The following is a 16,394-nucleotide window of genomic DNA, read 5'->3' on the forward strand; positions in this document are numbered from 1 at the left end:
ACTGCCTTGTGGAATTTCAACTCTTTGTCCGTTTTTTTCCCACAAGGCTGAAATATGTGCCCTCGCTTTGAAATAAGTAAGCAAGGTTAGTTTGTATTTCATCCAACAATCTGTGCTACAAATTATGGCTACAGTATATGCAATTTCATCCACTTTTTGAGATTGCCTTTCGCTTACGGCCACACCGGCCTGAGTACGCCTGATCTCGTCCGATCTCGGAAGCTAAGCAGGGTCGGGCCTGGTTAGTACTTGGATGGGAGACCGCCTGGGAATACCAGGTGCTGTAAGCTTTTTGTCACTGCCTTGTGGAATTTCAACTCTTTGTCCGTTTTTTCCCACAAGGCTGAAATATGTGCCCTCGCTTTGAAATAAGTAAGCAAGGTTAGTTTGTATTTCATCCAACAATCTGTGCTACAAATTATGGCTACAGTATATGCAATTTCATCCACTTTTTGAGATTGCCTTTCGCTTACGGCCACACCGGCCTGAGTACGCCTGATCTCGTCCGATCTCGGAAGCTAAGCAGGGTCGGGCCTGGTTAGTACTTGGATGGGAGACCGCCTGGGAATACCAGGTGCTGTAAGCTTTTTGTCACTGCCTTGTGGAATTTCAACTCTTTGTCCGTTTTTTCCCACAAGGCTGAAATATGTGCCCTCGCTTTGAAATAAGTAAGCAAGGTTAGTTTGTATTTCATCCAACAATCTGTGCTACAAATTATGGCTACAGTATATGCAATTTCATTCACTTTTTGAGATTGCCTTTCGCTTACGGCCACACCGGCCTGAGTACGCCTGATCTCGTCCGATCTCGGAAGCTAAGCAGGGTCGGGCCTGGTTAGTACTTGGATGGGAGACCGCCTGGGAATACCAGGTGCTGTAAGCTTTTTGTCACTGCCTTGTGGAATTTCAACTCTTTGTCCGTTTTTTCCCACAAGGCTGAAATATGTGCCCTCGCTTTGAAATAAGTAAGCAAGGTTAGTTTGTATTTCATCCAACAATCTGTGCTACAAATTATGGCTACAGTATATGCAATTTCATCCACTTTTTGAGATTGCCTTTCGCTTACGGCCACACCGGCCTGAGTACGCCTGATCTCGTCCGATCTCGGAAGCTAAGCAGGGTCGGGCCTGGTTAGTACTTGGATGGGAGACCGCCTGGGAATACCAGGTGCTGTAAGCTTTTTGTCACTGCCTTGTGGAATTTCAACTCTTTGTCCGTTTTTTCCCACAAGGCTGAAATATGTGCCCTCGCTTTGAAATAAGTAAGCAAGGTTAGTTTGTATTTCATCCAACAATCTGTGCTACAAATTATGGCTACAGTATATGCAATTTCATCCACTTTTTGAGATTGCCTTTCGCTTACGGCCACACCGGCCTGAGTACGCCTGATCTCGTCCGATCTCGGAAGCTAAGCAGGGTCGGGCCTGGTTAGTACTTGGATGGGAGACCGCCTGGGAATACCAGGTGCTGTAAGCTTTTTGTCACTGCCTTGTGGAATTTCAACTCTTTGTCCGTTTTTTCCCACAAGGCTGAAATATGTGCCCTCGCTTTGAAATAAGTAAGCAAGGTTAGTTTGTATTTCATCCAACAATCTGTGCTACAAATTATGGCTACAGTATATGCAATTTCATCCACTTTTTGAGATTGCCTTTCGCTTACGGCCACACCGGCCTGAGTACGCCTGATCTCGTCCGATCTCGGAAGCTAAGCAGGGTCGGGCCTGGTTAGTACTTGGATGGGAGACCGCCTGGGAATACCAGGTGCTGTAAGCTTTTTGTCACTGCCTTGTGGAATTTCAACTCTTTGTCCGTTTTTTCCCACAAGGCTGAAATATGTGCCCTCGCTTTGAAATAAGTAAGCAAGGTTAGTTTGTATTTCATCCAACAATCTGTGCTACAAATTATGGCTACAGTATATGCAATTTCATCCACTTTTTGAGATTGCCTTTCGCTTACGGCCACACCGGCCTGAGTACGCCTGATCTCGTCCGATCTCGGAAGCTAAGCAGGGTCGGGCCTGGTTAGTACTTGGATGGGAGACCGCCTGGGAATACCAGGTGCTGTAAGCTTTTTGTCACTGCCTTGTGGAATTTCAACTCTTTGTCCGTTTTTTCCCACAAGGCTGAAATATGTGCCCTCGCTTTGAAATAAGTAAGCAAGGTTAGTTTGTATTTCATCCAACAATCTGTGCTACAAATTATGGCTACAGTATATGCAATTTCTTCCACTTTTTGAGATTGCCTTTCGCTTACGGCCACACCGGCCTGAGTACGCCTGATCTCGTCCGATCTCGGAAGCTAAGCAGGGTCGGGCCTGGTTAGTACTTGGATGGGAGACCGCCTGGGAATACCAGGTGCTGTAAGCTTTTTGTCACTGCCTTGTGGAATTTCAACTCTTTGTCCGTTTTTTCCCACAAGGCTGAAATATGTGCCCTCGCTTTGAAATAAGTAAGCAAGGTTAGTTTGTATTTCATCCAACAATCTGTGCTACAAATTATGGCTACAGTATATGCAATTTCATCCACTTTTTGAGATTGCCTTTCGCTTACGGCCACACCGGCCTGAGTACGCCTGATCTCGTCCGATCTCGGAAGCTAAGCAGGGTCGGGCCTGGTTAGTACTTGGATGGGAGACCGCCTGGGAATACCAGGTGCTGTAAGCTTTTTGTCACTGCCTTGTGGAATTTCAACTCTTTGTCCGTTTTTTCCCACAAGGCTGAAATATGTGCCCTCGCTTTGAAATAAGTAAGCAAGGTTAGTTTGTATTTCATCCAACAATCTGTGCTACAAATTATGGCTACAGTATATGCAATTTCATCCACTTTTTGAGATTGCCTTTCGCTTACGGCCACACCGGCCTGAGTACGCCTGATCTCGTCCGATCTCGGAAGCTAAGCAGGGTCGGGCCTGGTTAGTACTTGGATGGGAGACCGCCTGGGAATACCAGGTGCTGTAAGCTTTTTGTCACTGCCTTGTGGAATTTCAACTCTTTGTCCGTTTTTTCCCCACAAGGCTGAAATATGTGCCCTCGCTTTGAAATAAGTAAGCAAGGTTAGTTTGTATTTCATCCAACAATCTGTGCTACAAATTATGGCTACAGTATATGCAATTTCATCCACTTTTTGAGATTGCCTTTCGCTTACGGCCACACCGGCCTGAGTACGCCTGATCTCGTCCGATCTCGGAAGCTAAGCAGGGTCGGGCCTGGTTAGTACTTGGATGGGAGACCGCCTGGGAATACCAGGTGCTGTAAGCTTTTTGTCACTGCCTTGTGGAATTTCAACTCTTTGTCCGTTTTTTCCCACAAGGCTGAAATATGTGCCCTCGCTTTGAAATAAGTAAGCAAGGTTAGTTTGTATTTCATCCAACAATCTGTGCTACAAATTATGGCTACAGTATATGCAATTTCATCCACTTTTTGAGATTGCCTTTCGCTTACGGCCACACCGGCCTGAGTACGCCTGATCTCGTCCGATCTCGGAAGCTAAGCAGGGTCGGGCCTGGTTAGTACTTGGATGGGAGACCGCCTGGGAATACCAGGTGCTGTAAGCTTTTTGTCACTGCCTTGTGGAATTTCAACTCTTTGTCCGTTTTTTCCCACAAGGCTGAAATATGTGCCCTCGCTTTGAAATAAGTAAGCAAGGTTAGTTTGTATTTCATCCAACAATCTGTGCTACAAATTATGGCTACAGTATATGCAATTTCATCCACTTTTTGAGATTGCCTTTCGCTTACGGCCACACCGGCCTGAGTACGCCTGATCTCGTCCGATCTCGGAAGCTAAGCAGGGTCGGGCCTGGTTAGTACTTGGATGGGAGACCGCCTGGGAATACCAGGTGCTGTAAGCTTTTTGTCACTGCCTTGTGGAATTTCAACTCTTTGTCCGTTTTTTCCCACAAGGCTGAAATATGTGCCCTCGCTTTGAAATAAGTAAGCAAGGTTAGTTTGTATTTCATCCAACAATCTGTGCTACAAATTATGGCTACAGTATATGCAATTTCATCCACTTTTTGAGATTGCCTTTCGCTTACGGCCACACCGGCCTGAGTACGCCTGATCTCGTCCGATCTCGGAAGCTAAGCAGGGTCGGGCCTGGTTAGTACTTGGATGGGAGACCGCCTGGGAATACCAGGTGCTGTAAGCTTTTTGTCACTGCCTTGTGGAATTTCAACTCTTTGTCCGTTTTTTTCCACAAGGCTGAAATATGTGCCCTCGCTTTGAAATAAGTAAGCAAGGTTAGTTTGTATTTCATCCAACAATCTGTGCTACAAATTATGGCTACAGTATATGCAATTTCATCCACTTTTTGAGATTGCCTTTCGCTTACGGCCACACCGGCCTGAGTACGCCTGATCTCGTCCGATCTCGGAAGCTAAGCAGGGTCGGGCCTGGTTAGTACTTGGATGGGAGACCGCCTGGGAATACCAGGTGCTGTAAGCTTTTTGTCACTGCCTTGTGGAATTTCAACTCTTTGTCCGTTTTTTCCCACAAGGCTGAAATATGTGCCCTCGCTTTGAAATAAGTAAGCAAGTTAGTTTGTATTTCATCCAACAATCTGTGCTACAAATTATGGCTACAGTATATGCAATTTCATCCACTTTTTGAGATTGCCTTTCGCTTACGGCCACACCGGCCTGAGTACGCCTGATCTCGTCCGATCTCGGAAGCTAAGCAGGGTCGGGCCTGGTTAGTACTTGGATGGGAGACCGCCTGGGAATACCAGGTGCTGTAAGCTTTTTGTCACTGCCTTGTGGAATTTCAACTCTTTGTCCGTTTTTTCCCACAAGGCTGAAATATGTGCCCTCGCTTTGAAATAAGTAAGCAAGGTTAGTTTGTATTTCATCCAACAATCTGTGCTACAAATTATGGCTACAGTATATGCAATTTCATCCACTTTTTGAGATTGCCTTTCGCTTACGGCCACACCGGCCTGAGTACGCCTGATCTCGTCCGATCTCGGAAGCTAAGCAGGGTCGGGCCTGGTTAGTACTTGGATGGGAGACCGCCTGGGAATACCAGGTGCTGTAAGCTTTTTGTCACTGCCTTGTGGAATTTCAACTCTTTGTCCGTTTTTTCCCACAAGGCTGAAATATGTGCCCTCGCTTTGAAATAAGTAAGCAAGGTTAGTTTGTATTTCATCCAACAATCTGTGCTACAAATTATGGCTACAGTATATGCAATTTCTTCCACTTTTTGAGTGACACAAAGATGCTTATCTAAATGGTGGAAATGCAACAGCTGTTAATCAGGCTCACTTTGACTTTACATAGTGCACCAAGAGATAGTTTCTCGCTTACGGCCACACCGGCCTGAGTACGCCTGATCTCGTCCGATCTCGGAAGCTAAGCAGGGTCGGGCCTGGTTAGTACTTGGATGGGAGACCGCCTGGGAATACCAGGTGCTGTAAGCTTTTTGTCACTGCCTTGTGGAATTTCAACTCTTTGTCCGTTTTTTCCCACAAGGCTGAAATATGTGCCCTCGCTTTGAAATAAGTAAGCAAGGTTAGTTTGTATTTCATCCAACAATCTGTGCTACAAATTATGGCTACAGTATATGCAATTTCATCCACTTTTTGAGATTGCCTTTCGCTTACGGCCACACCGGCCTGAGTACGCCTGATCTCGTCCGATCTCGGAAGCTAAGCAGGGTCGGGCCTGGTTAGTACTTGGATGGGAGACCGCCTGGGAATACCAGGTGCTGTAAGCTTTTTGTCACTGCCTTGTGGAATTTCAACTCTTTGTCCGTTTTTTCCCACAAGGCTGAAATATGTGCCCTCGCTTTGAAATAAGTAAGCAAGGTTAGTTTGTATTTCATCCAACAATCTGTGCTACAAATTATGGCTACAGTATATGCAATTTCTTCCACTTTTTGAGTGACACAAAGATGCTTATCTAAATGGTGGAAATGCAACAGCTGTTAATCAGGCTCACTTTGACTTTACATAGTGCACCAAGAGATAGTTTCTCGCTTACGGCCACACCGGCCTGAGTACGCCTGATCTCGTCCGATCTCGGAAGCTAAGCAGGGTCGGGCCTGGTTAGTACTTGGATGGGAGACCGCCTGGGAATACCAGGTGCTGTAAGCTTTTTGTCACTGCCTTGTGGAATTTCAACTCTTTGTCCGTTTTTTCCCACAAGGCTGAAATATGTGCCCTCGCTTTGAAATAAGTAAGCAAGGTTAGTTTGTATTTCATCCAACAATCTGTGCTACAAATTATGGCTACAGTATATGCAATTTCATCCACTTTTTGAGATTGCCTTTCGCTTACGGCCACACCGGCCTGAGTACGCCTGATCTCGTCCGATCTCGGAAGCTAAGCAGGGTCGGGCCTGGTTAGTACTTGGATGGGAGACCGCCTGGGAATACCAGGTGCTGTAAGCTTTTTGTCACTGCCTTGTGGAATTTCAACTCTTTGTCCGTTTTTTTCCCACAAGGCTGAAATATGTGCCCTCGCTTTGAAATAAGTAAGCAAGGTTAGTTTGTATTTCATCCAACAATCTGTGCTACAAATTATGGCTACAGTATATGCAATTTCTTCCACTTTTTGAGTGACACAAAGATGCTTATCTAAATGGTGGAAATGCAACAGCTGTTAATCAGGCTCACTTTGACTTTACATAGTGCACCAAGAGATAGTTTCTCGCTTACGGCCACACCGGCCTGAGTACGCCTGATCTCGTCCGATCTCGGAAGCTAAGCAGGGTCGGGCCTGGTTAGTACTTGGATGGGAGACCGCCTGGGAATACCAGGTGCTGTAAGCTTTTTGTCACTGCCTTGTGGAATTTCAACTCTTTGTCCGTTTTTTCCCACAAGGCTGAAATATGTGCCCTCGCTTTGAAATAAGTAAGCAAGGTTAGTTTGTATTTCATCCAACAATCTGTGCTACAAATTATGGCTACAGTATATGCAATTTCTTCCACTTTTTGAGTGACACAAAGATGCTTATCTAAATGGTGGAAATGCAACAGCTGTTAATCAGGCTCACTTTGACTTTACATAGTGCACCAAGAGATAGTTTCTCGCTTACGGCCACACCGGCCTGAGTACGCCTGATCTCGTCCGATCTCGGAAGCTAAGCAGGGTCGGGCCTGGTTAGTACTTGGATGGGAGACCGCCTGGGAATACCAGGTGCTGTAAGCTTTTTGTCACTGCCTTGTGGAATTTCAACTCTTTGTCCGTTTTTTCCCACAAGGCTGAAATATGTGCCCTCGCTTTGAAATAAGTAAGCAAGGTTAGTTTGTATTTCATCCAACAATCTGTGCTACAAATTATGGCTACAGTATATGCAATTTCATCCACTTTTTGAGATTGCCTTTCGCTTACGGCCACACCGGCCTGAGTACGCCTGATCTCGTCCGATCTCGGAAGCTAAGCAGGGTCGGGCCTGGTTAGTACTTGGATGGGAGACCGCCTGGGAATACCAGGTGCTGTAAGCTTTTTGTCACTGCCTTGTGGAATTTCAACTCTTTGTCCGTTTTTTCCCACAAGGCTGAAATATGTGCCCTCGCTTTGAAATAAGTAAGCAAGGTTAGTTTGTATTTCATCCAACAATCTGTGCTACAAATTATGGCTACAGTATATGCAATTTCATCCACTTTTTGAGATTGCCTTTCGCTTACGGCCACACCGGCCTGAGTACGCCTGATCTCGTCCGATCTCGGAAGCTAAGCAGGGTCGGGCCTGGTTAGTACTTGGATGGGAGACCGCCTGGGAATACCAGGTGCTGTAAGCTTTTTGTCACTGCCTTGTGGAATTTCAACTCTTTGTCCGTTTTTTCCCACAAGGCTGAAATATGTGCCCTCGCTTTGAAATAAGTAAGCAAGGTTAGTTTGTATTTCATCCAACAATCTGTGCTACAAATTATGGCTACAGTATATGCAATTTCTTCCACTTTTTGAGTGACACAAAGATGCTTATCTAAATGGTGGAAATGCAACAGCTGTTAATCAGGCTCACTTTGACTTTACATAGTGCACCAAGAGATAGTTTCTCGCTTACGGCCACACCGGCCTGAGTACGCCTGATCTCGTCCGATCTCGGAAGCTAAGCAGGGTCGGGCCTGGTTAGTACTTGGATGGGAGACCGCCTGGGAATACCAGGTGCTGTAAGCTTTTTGTCACTGCCTTGTGGAATTTCAACTCTTTGTCCGTTTTTTCCCACAAGGCTGAAATATGTGCCCTCGCTTTGAAATAAGTAAGCAAGGTTAGTTTGTATTTCATCCAACAATCTGTGCTACAAATTATGGCTACAGTATATGCAATTTCTTCCACTTTTTGAGTGACACAAAGATGCTTCTAAATGGTGGAAATGCAACAGCTGTTAATCAGGCTCACTTTGACTTTACATAGTGCACCAAGAGATAGTTTCTCGCTTACGGCCACACCGCCTGAGTACGCCTGATCTCGTCCGATCTCGGAAGCTAAGCAGGGTCGGGCCTGGTTAGTACTTGGATGGGAGACCGCCTGGGAATACCAGGTGCTGTAAGCTTTTTGTCACTGCCTTGTGGAATTTCAACTCTTTGTCCGTTTTTTCCCACAAGGCTGAAATATGTGCCCTCGCTTTGAAATAAGTAAGCAAGGTTAGTTTGTATTTCATCCAACAATCTGTGCTACAAATTATGGCTACAGTATATGCAATTTCTTCCACTTTTTGAGTGACACAAAGATGCTTATCTAAATGGTGGAAATGCAACAGCTGTTAATCAGGCTCACTTTGACTTTACATAGTGCACCAAGAGATAGTTTCTCGCTTACGGCCACACCGGCCTGAGTACGCCTGATCTCGTCCGATCTCGGAAGCTAAGCAGGGTCGGGCCTGGTTAGTACTTGGATGGGAGACCGCCTGGGAATACCAGGTGCTGTAAGCTTTTTGTCACTGCCTTGTGGAATTTCAACTCTTTGTCCGTTTTTTCCCACAAGGCTGAAATATGTGCCCTCGCTTTGAAATAAGTAAGCAAGGTTAGTTTGTATTTCATCCAACAATCTGTGCTACAAATTATGGCTACAGTATATGCAATTTCTTCCACTTTTTGAGTGACACAAAGATGCTTATCTAAATGGTGGAAATGCAACAGCTGTTAATCAGGCTCACTTTGACTTTACATAGTGCACCAAGAGATAGTTTCTCGCTTACGGCCACACCGGCCTGAGTACGCCTGATCTCGTCCGATCTCGGAAGCTAAGCAGGGTCGGGCCTGGTTAGTACTTGGATGGGAGACCGCCTGGGAATACCAGGTGCTGTAAGCTTTTTGTCACTGCCTTGTGGAATTTCAACTCTTTGTCCGTTTTTTCCCCACAAGGCTGAAATATGTGCCCTCGCTTTGAAATAAGTAAGCAAGGTTAGTTTGTATTTCATCCAACAATCTGTGCTACAAATTATGGCTACAGTATATGCAATTTCATCCACTTTTTGAGATTGCCTTTCGCTTACGGCCACACCGGCCTGAGTACGCCTGATCTCGTCCGATCTCGGAAGCTAAGCAGGGTCGGGCCTGGTTAGTACTTGGATGGGAGACCGCCTGGGAATACCAGGTGCTGTAAGCTTTTTGTCACTGCCTTGTGGAATTTCAACTCTTTGTCCGTTTTTTCCCACAAGGCTGAAATATGTGCCCTCGCTTTGAAATAAGTAAGCAAGGTTAGTTTGTATTTCATCCAACAATCTGTGCTACAAATTATGGCTACAGTATATGCAATTTCTTCCACTTTTTGAGTGACACAAAGATGCTTATCTAAATGGTGGAAATGCAACAGCTGTTAATCAGGCTCACTTTGACTTTACATAGTGCACCAAGAGATAGTTTCTCGCTTACGGCCACACCGGCCTGAGTACGCCTGATCTCGTCCGATCTCGGAAGCTAAGCAGGGTCGGGCCTGGTTAGTACTTGGATGGGAGACCGCCTGGGAATACCAGGTGCTGTAAGCTTTTTGTCACTGCCTTGTGGAATTTCAACTCTTTGTCCGTTTTTTCCCACAAGGCTGAAATATGTGCCCTCGCTTTGAAATAAGTAAGCAAGGTTAGTTTGTATTTCATCCAACAATCTGTGCTACAAATTATGGCTACAGTATATGCAATTTCATCCACTTTTTGAGATTGCCTTTCGCTTACGGCCACACCGGCCTGAGTACGCCTGATCTCGTCCGATCTCGGAAGCTAAGCAGGGTCGGGCCTGGTTAGTACTTGGATGGGAGACCGCCTGGGAATACCAGGTGCTGTAAGCTTTTTGTCACTGCCTTGTGGAATTTCAACTCTTTGTCCGTTTTTTTCCACAAGGCTGAAATATGTGCCCTCGCTTTGAAATAAGTAAGCAAGGTTAGTTTGTATTTCATCCAACAATCTGTGCTACAAATTATGGCTACAGTATATGCAATTTCTTCCACTTTTTGAGTGACACAAGATGCTTATCTAAATGGTGGAAATGCAACAGCTGTTAATCAGGCTCACTTTGACTTTACATAGTGCACCAAGAGATAGTTTCTCGCTTACGGCCACACCGGCCTGAGTACGCCTGATCTCGTCCGATCTCGGAAGCTAAGCAGGGTCGGGCCTGGTTAGTACTTGGATGGGAGACCGCCTGGGAATACCAGGTGCTGTAAGCTTTTTGTCACTGCCTTGTGGAATTTCAACTCTTTGTCCGTTTTTTCCCACAAGGCTGAAATATGTGCCCTCGCTTTGAAATAAGTAAGCAAGGTTAGTTTGTATTTCATCCAACAATCTGTGCTACAAATTATGGCTACAGTATATGCAATTTCTTCCACTTTTTGAGTGACACAAAGATGCTTATCTAAATGGTGGAAATGCAACAGCTGTTAATCAGGCTCACTTTGACTTTACATAGTGCACCAAGAGATAGTTTCTCGCTTACGGCCACACCGGCCTGAGTACGCCTGATCTCGTCCGATCTCGGAAGCTAAGCAGGGTCGGGCCTGGTTAGTACTTGGATGGGAGACCGCCTGGGAATACCAGGTGCTGTAAGCTTTTTGTCACTGCCTTGTGGAATTTCAACTCTTTGTCCGTTTTTTCCCACAAGGCTGAAATATGTGCCCTCGCTTTGAAATAAGTAAGCAAGGTTAGTTTGTATTTCATCCAACAATCTGTGCTACAAATTATGGCTACAGTATATGCAATTTCATCCACTTTTTGAGATTGCCTTTCGCTTACGGCCACACCGGCCTGAGTACGCCTGATCTCGTCCGATCTCGGAAGCTAAGCAGGGTCGGGCCTGGTTAGTACTTGGATGGGAGACCGCCTGGGAATACCAGGTGCTGTAAGCTTTTTGTCACTGCCTTGTGGAATTTCAACTCTTTGTCCGTTTTTTCCCACAAGGCTGAAATATGTGCCCTCGCTTTGAAATAAGTAAGCAAGGTTAGTTTGTATTTCATCCAACAATCTGTGCTACAAATTATGGCTACAGTATATGCAATTTCTTCCACTTTTTGAGTGACACAAAGATGCTTATCTAAATGGTGGAAATGCAACAGCTGTTAATCAGGCTCACTTTGACTTTACATAGTGCACCAAGAGATAGTTTCTCGCTTACGGCCACACCGGCCTGAGTACGCCTGATCTCGTCCGATCTCGGAAGCTAAGCAGGGTCGGGCCTGGTTAGTACTTGGATGGGAGACCGCCTGGGAATACCAGGTGCTGTAAGCTTTTTGTCACTGCCTTGTGGAATTTCAACTCTTTGTCCGTTTTTTCCCACAAGGCTGAAATATGTGCCCTCGCTTTGAAATAAGTAAGCAAGGTTAGTTTGTATTTCATCCAACAATCTGTGCTACAAATTATGGCTACAGTATATGCAATTTCTTCCACTTTTTGAGTGACACAAAGATGCTTATCTAAATGGTGGAAATGCAACAGCTGTTAATCAGGCTCACTTTGACTTTACATAGTGCACCAAGAGATAGTTTCTCGCTTACGGCCACACCGCCTGAGTACGCCTGATCTCGTCCGATCTCGGAAGCTAAGCAGGGTCGGGCCTGGTTAGTACTTGGATGGGAGACCGCCTGGGAATACCAGGTGCTGTAAGCTTTTTGTCACTGCCTTGTGGAATTTCAACTCTTTGTCCGTTTTTTCCCACAAGGCTGAAATATGTGCCCTCGCTTTGAAATAAGTAAGCAAGGTTAGTTTGTATTTCATCCAACAATCTGTGCTACAAATTATGGCTACAGTATATGCAATTTCTTCCACTTTTTGAGTGACACAAAGATGCTTATCTAAATGGTGGAAATGCAACAGCTGTTAATCAGGCTCACTTTGACTTTACATAGTGCACCAAGAGATAGTTTCTCGCTTACGGCCACACCGGCCTGAGTACGCCTGATCTCGTCCGATCTCGGAAGCTAAGCAGGGTCGGGCCTGGTTAGTACTTGGATGGGAGACCGCCTGGGAATACCAGGTGCTGTAAGCTTTTTGTCACTGCCTTGTGGAATTTCAACTCTTTGTCCGTTTTTTCCCACAAGGCTGAAATATGTGCCCTCGCTTTGAAATAAGTAAGCAAGGTTAGTTTGTATTTCATCCAACAATCTGTGCTACAAATTATGGCTACAGTATATGCAATTTCATCCACTTTTTGAGATTGCCTTTCGCTTACGGCCACACCGGCCTGAGTACGCCTGATCTCGTCCGATCTCGGAAGCTAAGCAGGGTCGGGCCTGGTTAGTACTTGGATGGGAGACCGCCTGGGAATACCAGGTGCTGTAAGCTTTTTGTCACTGCCTTGTGGAATTTCAACTCTTTGTCCGTTTTTTTCCCACAAGGCTGAAATATGTGCCCTCGCTTTGAAATAAGTAAGCAAGGTTAGTTTGTATTTCATCCAACAATCTGTGCTACAAATTATGGCTACAGTATATGCAATTTCATCCACTTTTTGAGATTGCCTTTCGCTTACGGCCACACCGGCCTGAGTACGCCTGATCTCGTCCGATCTCGGAAGCTAAGCAGGGTCGGGCCTGGTTAGTACTTGGATGGGAGACCGCCTGGGAATACCAGGTGCTGTAAGCTTTTTGTCACTGCCTTGTGGAATTTCAACTCTTTGTCCGTTTTTTCCCACAAGGCTGAAATATGTGCCCTCGCTTTGAAATAAGTAAGCAAGGTTAGTTTGTATTTCATCCAACAATCTGTGCTACAATTATGGCTACAGTATATGCAATTTCTTCCACTTTTTGAGTGACACAAAGATGCTTATCTAAATGGTGGAAATGCAACAGCTGTTAATCAGGCTCACTTTGCTTTACATAGTGCACCAAGAATAGTTTCTCGCTTACGGCCACACCGGCCTGAGTACGCCTGATCTCGTCCGATCTCGGAAGCTAAGCAGGGTCGGGCCTGGTTAGTACTTGGATGGGAGACCGCCTGGGAATACCAGGTGCTGTAAGCTTTTTGTCACTGCCTTGTGGAATTTCAACTCTTTGTCCGTTTTTTTCCCACAAGGCTGAAATATGTGCCCTCGCTTTGAAATAAGTAAGCAAGGTTAGTTTGTATTTCATCCAACAATCTGTGCTACAAATTATGGCTACAGTATATGCAATTTCTTCCACTTTTTGAGTGACACAAAGATGCTTATCTAAATGGTGGAAATGCACAGCTGTTAATCAGGCTCACTTTGACTTTACATGTGCACCAAGAGATAGTTTCTCGCTTACGGCCACACCGGCCTGAGTACGCCTGATCTCGTCCGATCTCGGAAGCTAAGCAGGGTCGGGCCTGGTTAGTACTTGGATGGGAGACCGCCTGGGAATACCAGGTGCTGTAAGCTTTTTGTCACTGCCTTGTGGAATTTCAACTCTTTGTCCGTTTTTTCCCACAAGGCTGAAATATGTGCCCTCGCTTTGAATAAGTAAGCAAGGTTAGTTTGTATTTCATCCAACAATCTGTGCTACAAATTATGGCTACAGTATATGCAATTTCTTCCACTTTTTGAGTGACACAAAGATGCTTATCTAAATGGTGAAATGCAACAGCTGTTAATCAGGCTCACTTTGACTTTACATAGTGCACCAAGAGATAGTTTCTCGCTTACGGCCACACCGGCCTGAGTACGCCTGATCTCGTCCGATCTCGGAAGCTAAGCAGGGTCGGGCCTGGTTAGTACTTGGATGGGAGACCGCCTGGGAATACCAGGTGCTGTAAGCTTTTTGTCACTGCCTTGTGGAATTTCAACTCTTTGTCCGTTTTTTCCCCACAAGGCTGAAATATGTGCCCTCGCTTTGAAATAAGTAAGCAAGGTTAGTTTGTATTTCATCCAACAATCTGTGCTACAAATTATGGCTACAGTATATGCAATTTCTTCCACTTTTTGAGTGACACAAAGATGCTTATCTAAATGGTGGAAATGCAACAGCTGTTAATCAGGCTCACTTTGACTTTACATAGTGCACCAAGAGATAGTTTCTCGCTTACGGCCACACCGCCTGAGTACGCCTGATCTCGTCCGATCTCGGAAGCTAAGCAGGGTCGGGCCTGGTTAGTACTTGGATGGGAGACCGCCTGGGAATACCAGGTGCTGTAAGCTTTTTGTCACTGCCTTGTGGAATTTCAACTCTTTGTCCGTTTTTTCCCACAAGGCTGAAATATGTGCCCTCGCTTTGAAATAAGTAAGCAAGGTTAGTTTGTATTTCATCCACAATCTGTGCTACAAATTATGGCTACAGTATATGCAATTTCTTCCACTTTTTGAGTGACACAAAGATGCTTATCTAAATGTGGAAATGCAACAGCTGTTAATCAGGCTCACTTTGACTTTACATAGTGCACCAAGAGATAGTTTCTCGCTTACGGCCACACCGGCCTGAGTACGCCTGATCTCGTCCGATCTCGGAAGCTAAGCAGGGTCGGGCCTGGTTAGTACTTGGATGGGAGACCGCCTGGGAATACCAGGTGCTGTAAGCTTTTTGTCACTGCCTTGTGGAATTTCAACTCTTTGTCCGTTTTTTCCCACAAGGCTGAAATATGTGCCCTCGCTTTGAAATAAGTAAGCAAGGTTAGTTTGTATTTCATCCAACAATCTGTGCTACAAATTATGGCTACAGTATATGCAATTTCTTCCACTTTTTGAGTGACACAAAGATGCTTATCTAAATGGTGGAAATGCAACAGCTGTTAATCAGGCTCACTTTGACTTTACATAGTGCACCAAGAGATAGTTTCTCGCTTACGGCCACACCGCCTGAGTACGCCTGATCTCGTCCGATCTCGGAAGCTAAGCAGGGTCGGGCCTGGTTAGTACTTGGATGGGAGACCGCCTGGGAACCAGGTGCTGTAAGCTTTTTGTCACTGCCTTGTGGAATTTCAACTCTTTGTCCGTTTTTTCCCACAAGGCTGAAATATGTGCCCTCGCTTTGAAATAAGTAAGCAAGGTTAGTTTGTATTTCATCCAACAATCTGTGCTACAAATTATGGCTACAGTATATGCAATTTCATCCACTTTTTGAGATTGCCTTTCGCTTACGGCCACACCGGCCTGAGTACGCCTGATCTCGTCCGATCTCGGAAGCTAAGCAGGGTCGGGCCTGGTTAGTACTTGGATGGGAGACCGCCTGGGAATACCAGGTGCTGTAAGCTTTTTGTCACTGCCTTGTGGAATTTCAACTCTTTGTCCGTTTTTTCCCACAAGGCTGAAATATGTGCCCTCGCTTTGAAATAAGTAAGCAAGGTTAGTTTGTATTTCATCCAACAATCTGTGCTACAAATTATGGCTACAGTATATGCAATTTCTTCCACTTTTTGAGTGACACAAAGATGCTTATCTAAATGGTGAAATGCAACAGCTGTTAATCAGGCTCACTTTGACTTTACATAGTGCACCAAGAGATAGTTTTCTCGCTTACGGCCACACCGGCCTGAGTACGCCTGATCTCGTCCGATCTCGGAAGCTAAGCAGGGTCGGGCCTGGTTAGTACTTGGATGGGAGACCGCCTGGGAATACCAGGTGCTGTAAGCTTTTTGTCACTGCCTTGTGGAATTTCAACTCTTTGTCCGTTTTTTCCCACAAGGCTGAAATATGTGCCCTCGCTTTGAAATAAGTAAGCAAGGTTAGTTTGTATTTCATCCAACAATCTGTGCTACAAATTATGGCTACAGTATATGCAATTTCATCCACTTTTTGAGATTGCCTTTCGCTTACGGCCACACCGGCCTGAGTACGCCTGATCTCGTCCGATCTCGGAAGCTAAGCAGGGTCGGGCCTGGTTAGTACTTGGATGGGAGACCGCCTGGGAATACCAGTGCTGTAAGCTTTTTGTCACTGCCTTGTGGAATTTCAACTCTTTGTCCGTTTTTTCCCACAAGGCTGAAATATGTGCCCTCGCTTTGAAATAAGTAAGCAAGGTTAGTTTGTATTTCATCCAACAATCTGTGCTACAAATTATGGCTACAGTATATGCAATTTCTTCCACTTTTTGAG

The 16,394-nt window shown here is 45.4% G+C and overlaps 47 non-coding genes and 2 pseudogenes across 47 annotated transcripts; all 49 read left to right on the forward strand.

Moving 5' to 3' along the window:
- The first annotated feature begins 171 nt into the window (after positions 1-171).
- Positions 172-290, forward strand: LOC118961988. The gene has a single exon (XR_005049429.1). It is a non-coding gene; the product is annotated as a 5S ribosomal RNA (ribosomal RNA).
- A 177-nt stretch (positions 291-467) lies between these two features.
- LOC118961989 lies at positions 468-586 on the forward strand. The gene has a single exon (XR_005049430.1). It is a non-coding gene; the product is annotated as a 5S ribosomal RNA (ribosomal RNA).
- A 177-nt stretch (positions 587-763) lies between these two features.
- LOC118961990 lies at positions 764-882 on the forward strand. Its single transcript, XR_005049431.1, has one exon. It is a non-coding gene; the product is annotated as a 5S ribosomal RNA (ribosomal RNA).
- Positions 883-1,059: 177 nt separating this feature from the next.
- Positions 1,060-1,178, forward strand: LOC118961991. The gene has a single exon (XR_005049432.1). It is a non-coding gene; the product is annotated as a 5S ribosomal RNA (ribosomal RNA).
- A 177-nt stretch (positions 1,179-1,355) lies between these two features.
- On the forward strand, positions 1,356-1,474 carry LOC118961992. Its single transcript, XR_005049433.1, has one exon. It is a non-coding gene; the product is annotated as a 5S ribosomal RNA (ribosomal RNA).
- A 177-nt stretch (positions 1,475-1,651) lies between these two features.
- On the forward strand, positions 1,652-1,770 carry LOC118961994. Its single transcript, XR_005049435.1, has one exon. It is a non-coding gene; the product is annotated as a 5S ribosomal RNA (ribosomal RNA).
- Positions 1,771-1,947: 177 nt separating this feature from the next.
- Positions 1,948-2,066, forward strand: LOC118961995. Its single transcript, XR_005049436.1, has one exon. It is a non-coding gene; the product is annotated as a 5S ribosomal RNA (ribosomal RNA).
- Positions 2,067-2,243: 177 nt separating this feature from the next.
- LOC118961996 lies at positions 2,244-2,362 on the forward strand. Its single transcript, XR_005049437.1, has one exon. It is a non-coding gene; the product is annotated as a 5S ribosomal RNA (ribosomal RNA).
- A 177-nt stretch (positions 2,363-2,539) lies between these two features.
- LOC118961997 lies at positions 2,540-2,658 on the forward strand. Its single transcript, XR_005049438.1, has one exon. It is a non-coding gene; the product is annotated as a 5S ribosomal RNA (ribosomal RNA).
- Positions 2,659-2,835: 177 nt separating this feature from the next.
- On the forward strand, positions 2,836-2,954 carry LOC118961998. Its single transcript, XR_005049439.1, has one exon. It is a non-coding gene; the product is annotated as a 5S ribosomal RNA (ribosomal RNA).
- Positions 2,955-3,132: 178 nt separating this feature from the next.
- On the forward strand, positions 3,133-3,251 carry LOC118961999. Its single transcript, XR_005049440.1, has one exon. It is a non-coding gene; the product is annotated as a 5S ribosomal RNA (ribosomal RNA).
- A 177-nt stretch (positions 3,252-3,428) lies between these two features.
- Positions 3,429-3,547, forward strand: LOC118962000. Its single transcript, XR_005049441.1, has one exon. It is a non-coding gene; the product is annotated as a 5S ribosomal RNA (ribosomal RNA).
- Positions 3,548-3,724: 177 nt separating this feature from the next.
- LOC118962001 lies at positions 3,725-3,843 on the forward strand. The gene has a single exon (XR_005049442.1). It is a non-coding gene; the product is annotated as a 5S ribosomal RNA (ribosomal RNA).
- Positions 3,844-4,020: 177 nt separating this feature from the next.
- Positions 4,021-4,139, forward strand: LOC118962002. Its single transcript, XR_005049443.1, has one exon. It is a non-coding gene; the product is annotated as a 5S ribosomal RNA (ribosomal RNA).
- A 177-nt stretch (positions 4,140-4,316) lies between these two features.
- On the forward strand, positions 4,317-4,435 carry LOC118962003. Its single transcript, XR_005049444.1, has one exon. It is a non-coding gene; the product is annotated as a 5S ribosomal RNA (ribosomal RNA).
- Positions 4,436-4,611: 176 nt separating this feature from the next.
- LOC118962005 lies at positions 4,612-4,730 on the forward strand. Its single transcript, XR_005049446.1, has one exon. It is a non-coding gene; the product is annotated as a 5S ribosomal RNA (ribosomal RNA).
- Positions 4,731-4,907: 177 nt separating this feature from the next.
- On the forward strand, positions 4,908-5,026 carry LOC118962006. The gene has a single exon (XR_005049447.1). It is a non-coding gene; the product is annotated as a 5S ribosomal RNA (ribosomal RNA).
- Positions 5,027-5,286: 260 nt separating this feature from the next.
- On the forward strand, positions 5,287-5,405 carry LOC118962007. The gene has a single exon (XR_005049448.1). It is a non-coding gene; the product is annotated as a 5S ribosomal RNA (ribosomal RNA).
- A 177-nt stretch (positions 5,406-5,582) lies between these two features.
- Positions 5,583-5,701, forward strand: LOC118962008. The gene has a single exon (XR_005049449.1). It is a non-coding gene; the product is annotated as a 5S ribosomal RNA (ribosomal RNA).
- Positions 5,702-5,961: 260 nt separating this feature from the next.
- Positions 5,962-6,080, forward strand: LOC118962009. Its single transcript, XR_005049450.1, has one exon. It is a non-coding gene; the product is annotated as a 5S ribosomal RNA (ribosomal RNA).
- Positions 6,081-6,257: 177 nt separating this feature from the next.
- Positions 6,258-6,376, forward strand: LOC118962010. Its single transcript, XR_005049451.1, has one exon. It is a non-coding gene; the product is annotated as a 5S ribosomal RNA (ribosomal RNA).
- A 261-nt stretch (positions 6,377-6,637) lies between these two features.
- Positions 6,638-6,756, forward strand: LOC118962011. The gene has a single exon (XR_005049452.1). It is a non-coding gene; the product is annotated as a 5S ribosomal RNA (ribosomal RNA).
- Positions 6,757-7,016: 260 nt separating this feature from the next.
- Positions 7,017-7,135, forward strand: LOC118962012. Its single transcript, XR_005049453.1, has one exon. It is a non-coding gene; the product is annotated as a 5S ribosomal RNA (ribosomal RNA).
- A 177-nt stretch (positions 7,136-7,312) lies between these two features.
- Positions 7,313-7,431, forward strand: LOC118962013. Its single transcript, XR_005049454.1, has one exon. It is a non-coding gene; the product is annotated as a 5S ribosomal RNA (ribosomal RNA).
- A 177-nt stretch (positions 7,432-7,608) lies between these two features.
- LOC118962014 lies at positions 7,609-7,727 on the forward strand. The gene has a single exon (XR_005049455.1). It is a non-coding gene; the product is annotated as a 5S ribosomal RNA (ribosomal RNA).
- A 260-nt stretch (positions 7,728-7,987) lies between these two features.
- LOC118962016 lies at positions 7,988-8,106 on the forward strand. The gene has a single exon (XR_005049457.1). It is a non-coding gene; the product is annotated as a 5S ribosomal RNA (ribosomal RNA).
- Positions 8,107-8,364: 258 nt separating this feature from the next.
- LOC118962046 lies at positions 8,365-8,482 on the forward strand. The gene has a single exon (XR_005049487.1). It is a non-coding gene; the product is annotated as a 5S ribosomal RNA (ribosomal RNA).
- Positions 8,483-8,742: 260 nt separating this feature from the next.
- LOC118962017 lies at positions 8,743-8,861 on the forward strand. The gene has a single exon (XR_005049458.1). It is a non-coding gene; the product is annotated as a 5S ribosomal RNA (ribosomal RNA).
- A 260-nt stretch (positions 8,862-9,121) lies between these two features.
- LOC118962018 lies at positions 9,122-9,240 on the forward strand. The gene has a single exon (XR_005049459.1). It is a non-coding gene; the product is annotated as a 5S ribosomal RNA (ribosomal RNA).
- A 178-nt stretch (positions 9,241-9,418) lies between these two features.
- Positions 9,419-9,537, forward strand: LOC118962019. The gene has a single exon (XR_005049460.1). It is a non-coding gene; the product is annotated as a 5S ribosomal RNA (ribosomal RNA).
- Positions 9,538-9,797: 260 nt separating this feature from the next.
- Positions 9,798-9,916, forward strand: LOC118962020. The gene has a single exon (XR_005049461.1). It is a non-coding gene; the product is annotated as a 5S ribosomal RNA (ribosomal RNA).
- A 177-nt stretch (positions 9,917-10,093) lies between these two features.
- LOC118962021 lies at positions 10,094-10,212 on the forward strand. The gene has a single exon (XR_005049462.1). It is a non-coding gene; the product is annotated as a 5S ribosomal RNA (ribosomal RNA).
- Positions 10,213-10,471: 259 nt separating this feature from the next.
- Positions 10,472-10,590, forward strand: LOC118962022. The gene has a single exon (XR_005049463.1). It is a non-coding gene; the product is annotated as a 5S ribosomal RNA (ribosomal RNA).
- A 260-nt stretch (positions 10,591-10,850) lies between these two features.
- Positions 10,851-10,969, forward strand: LOC118962023. The gene has a single exon (XR_005049464.1). It is a non-coding gene; the product is annotated as a 5S ribosomal RNA (ribosomal RNA).
- A 177-nt stretch (positions 10,970-11,146) lies between these two features.
- On the forward strand, positions 11,147-11,265 carry LOC118962024. Its single transcript, XR_005049465.1, has one exon. It is a non-coding gene; the product is annotated as a 5S ribosomal RNA (ribosomal RNA).
- A 260-nt stretch (positions 11,266-11,525) lies between these two features.
- Positions 11,526-11,644, forward strand: LOC118962025. The gene has a single exon (XR_005049466.1). It is a non-coding gene; the product is annotated as a 5S ribosomal RNA (ribosomal RNA).
- A 260-nt stretch (positions 11,645-11,904) lies between these two features.
- Positions 11,905-12,022, forward strand: LOC118962047. The gene has a single exon (XR_005049488.1). It is a non-coding gene; the product is annotated as a 5S ribosomal RNA (ribosomal RNA).
- A 260-nt stretch (positions 12,023-12,282) lies between these two features.
- LOC118962027 lies at positions 12,283-12,401 on the forward strand. Its single transcript, XR_005049468.1, has one exon. It is a non-coding gene; the product is annotated as a 5S ribosomal RNA (ribosomal RNA).
- Positions 12,402-12,578: 177 nt separating this feature from the next.
- Positions 12,579-12,697, forward strand: LOC118962028. Its single transcript, XR_005049469.1, has one exon. It is a non-coding gene; the product is annotated as a 5S ribosomal RNA (ribosomal RNA).
- Positions 12,698-12,875: 178 nt separating this feature from the next.
- On the forward strand, positions 12,876-12,994 carry LOC118962029. The gene has a single exon (XR_005049470.1). It is a non-coding gene; the product is annotated as a 5S ribosomal RNA (ribosomal RNA).
- Positions 12,995-13,251: 257 nt separating this feature from the next.
- LOC118962030 lies at positions 13,252-13,370 on the forward strand. The gene has a single exon (XR_005049471.1). It is a non-coding gene; the product is annotated as a 5S ribosomal RNA (ribosomal RNA).
- A 259-nt stretch (positions 13,371-13,629) lies between these two features.
- LOC118962031 lies at positions 13,630-13,748 on the forward strand. Its single transcript, XR_005049472.1, has one exon. It is a non-coding gene; the product is annotated as a 5S ribosomal RNA (ribosomal RNA).
- Positions 13,749-14,006: 258 nt separating this feature from the next.
- Positions 14,007-14,125, forward strand: LOC118962032. Its single transcript, XR_005049473.1, has one exon. It is a non-coding gene; the product is annotated as a 5S ribosomal RNA (ribosomal RNA).
- A 261-nt stretch (positions 14,126-14,386) lies between these two features.
- Positions 14,387-14,504, forward strand: LOC118962048. The gene has a single exon (XR_005049489.1). It is a non-coding gene; the product is annotated as a 5S ribosomal RNA (ribosomal RNA).
- Positions 14,505-14,762: 258 nt separating this feature from the next.
- On the forward strand, positions 14,763-14,881 carry LOC118962033. The gene has a single exon (XR_005049474.1). It is a non-coding gene; the product is annotated as a 5S ribosomal RNA (ribosomal RNA).
- Positions 14,882-15,141: 260 nt separating this feature from the next.
- Positions 15,142-15,257, forward strand: LOC118962053 (annotated as a pseudogene).
- Positions 15,258-15,434: 177 nt separating this feature from the next.
- Positions 15,435-15,553, forward strand: LOC118962034. Its single transcript, XR_005049475.1, has one exon. It is a non-coding gene; the product is annotated as a 5S ribosomal RNA (ribosomal RNA).
- Positions 15,554-15,813: 260 nt separating this feature from the next.
- Positions 15,814-15,932, forward strand: LOC118962035. Its single transcript, XR_005049476.1, has one exon. It is a non-coding gene; the product is annotated as a 5S ribosomal RNA (ribosomal RNA).
- A 177-nt stretch (positions 15,933-16,109) lies between these two features.
- Positions 16,110-16,227, forward strand: LOC118962052 (annotated as a pseudogene).
- Positions 16,228-16,394: the final 167 nt, after the last annotated feature.

Source organism: Oncorhynchus mykiss, unplaced genomic scaffold (assembly GCF_013265735.2).
Source record: "Oncorhynchus mykiss isolate Arlee unplaced genomic scaffold, USDA_OmykA_1.1 un_scaffold_713, whole genome shotgun sequence".
Classification (NCBI taxonomy): Eukaryota; Metazoa; Chordata; class Actinopteri; order Salmoniformes; family Salmonidae; genus Oncorhynchus; species Oncorhynchus mykiss.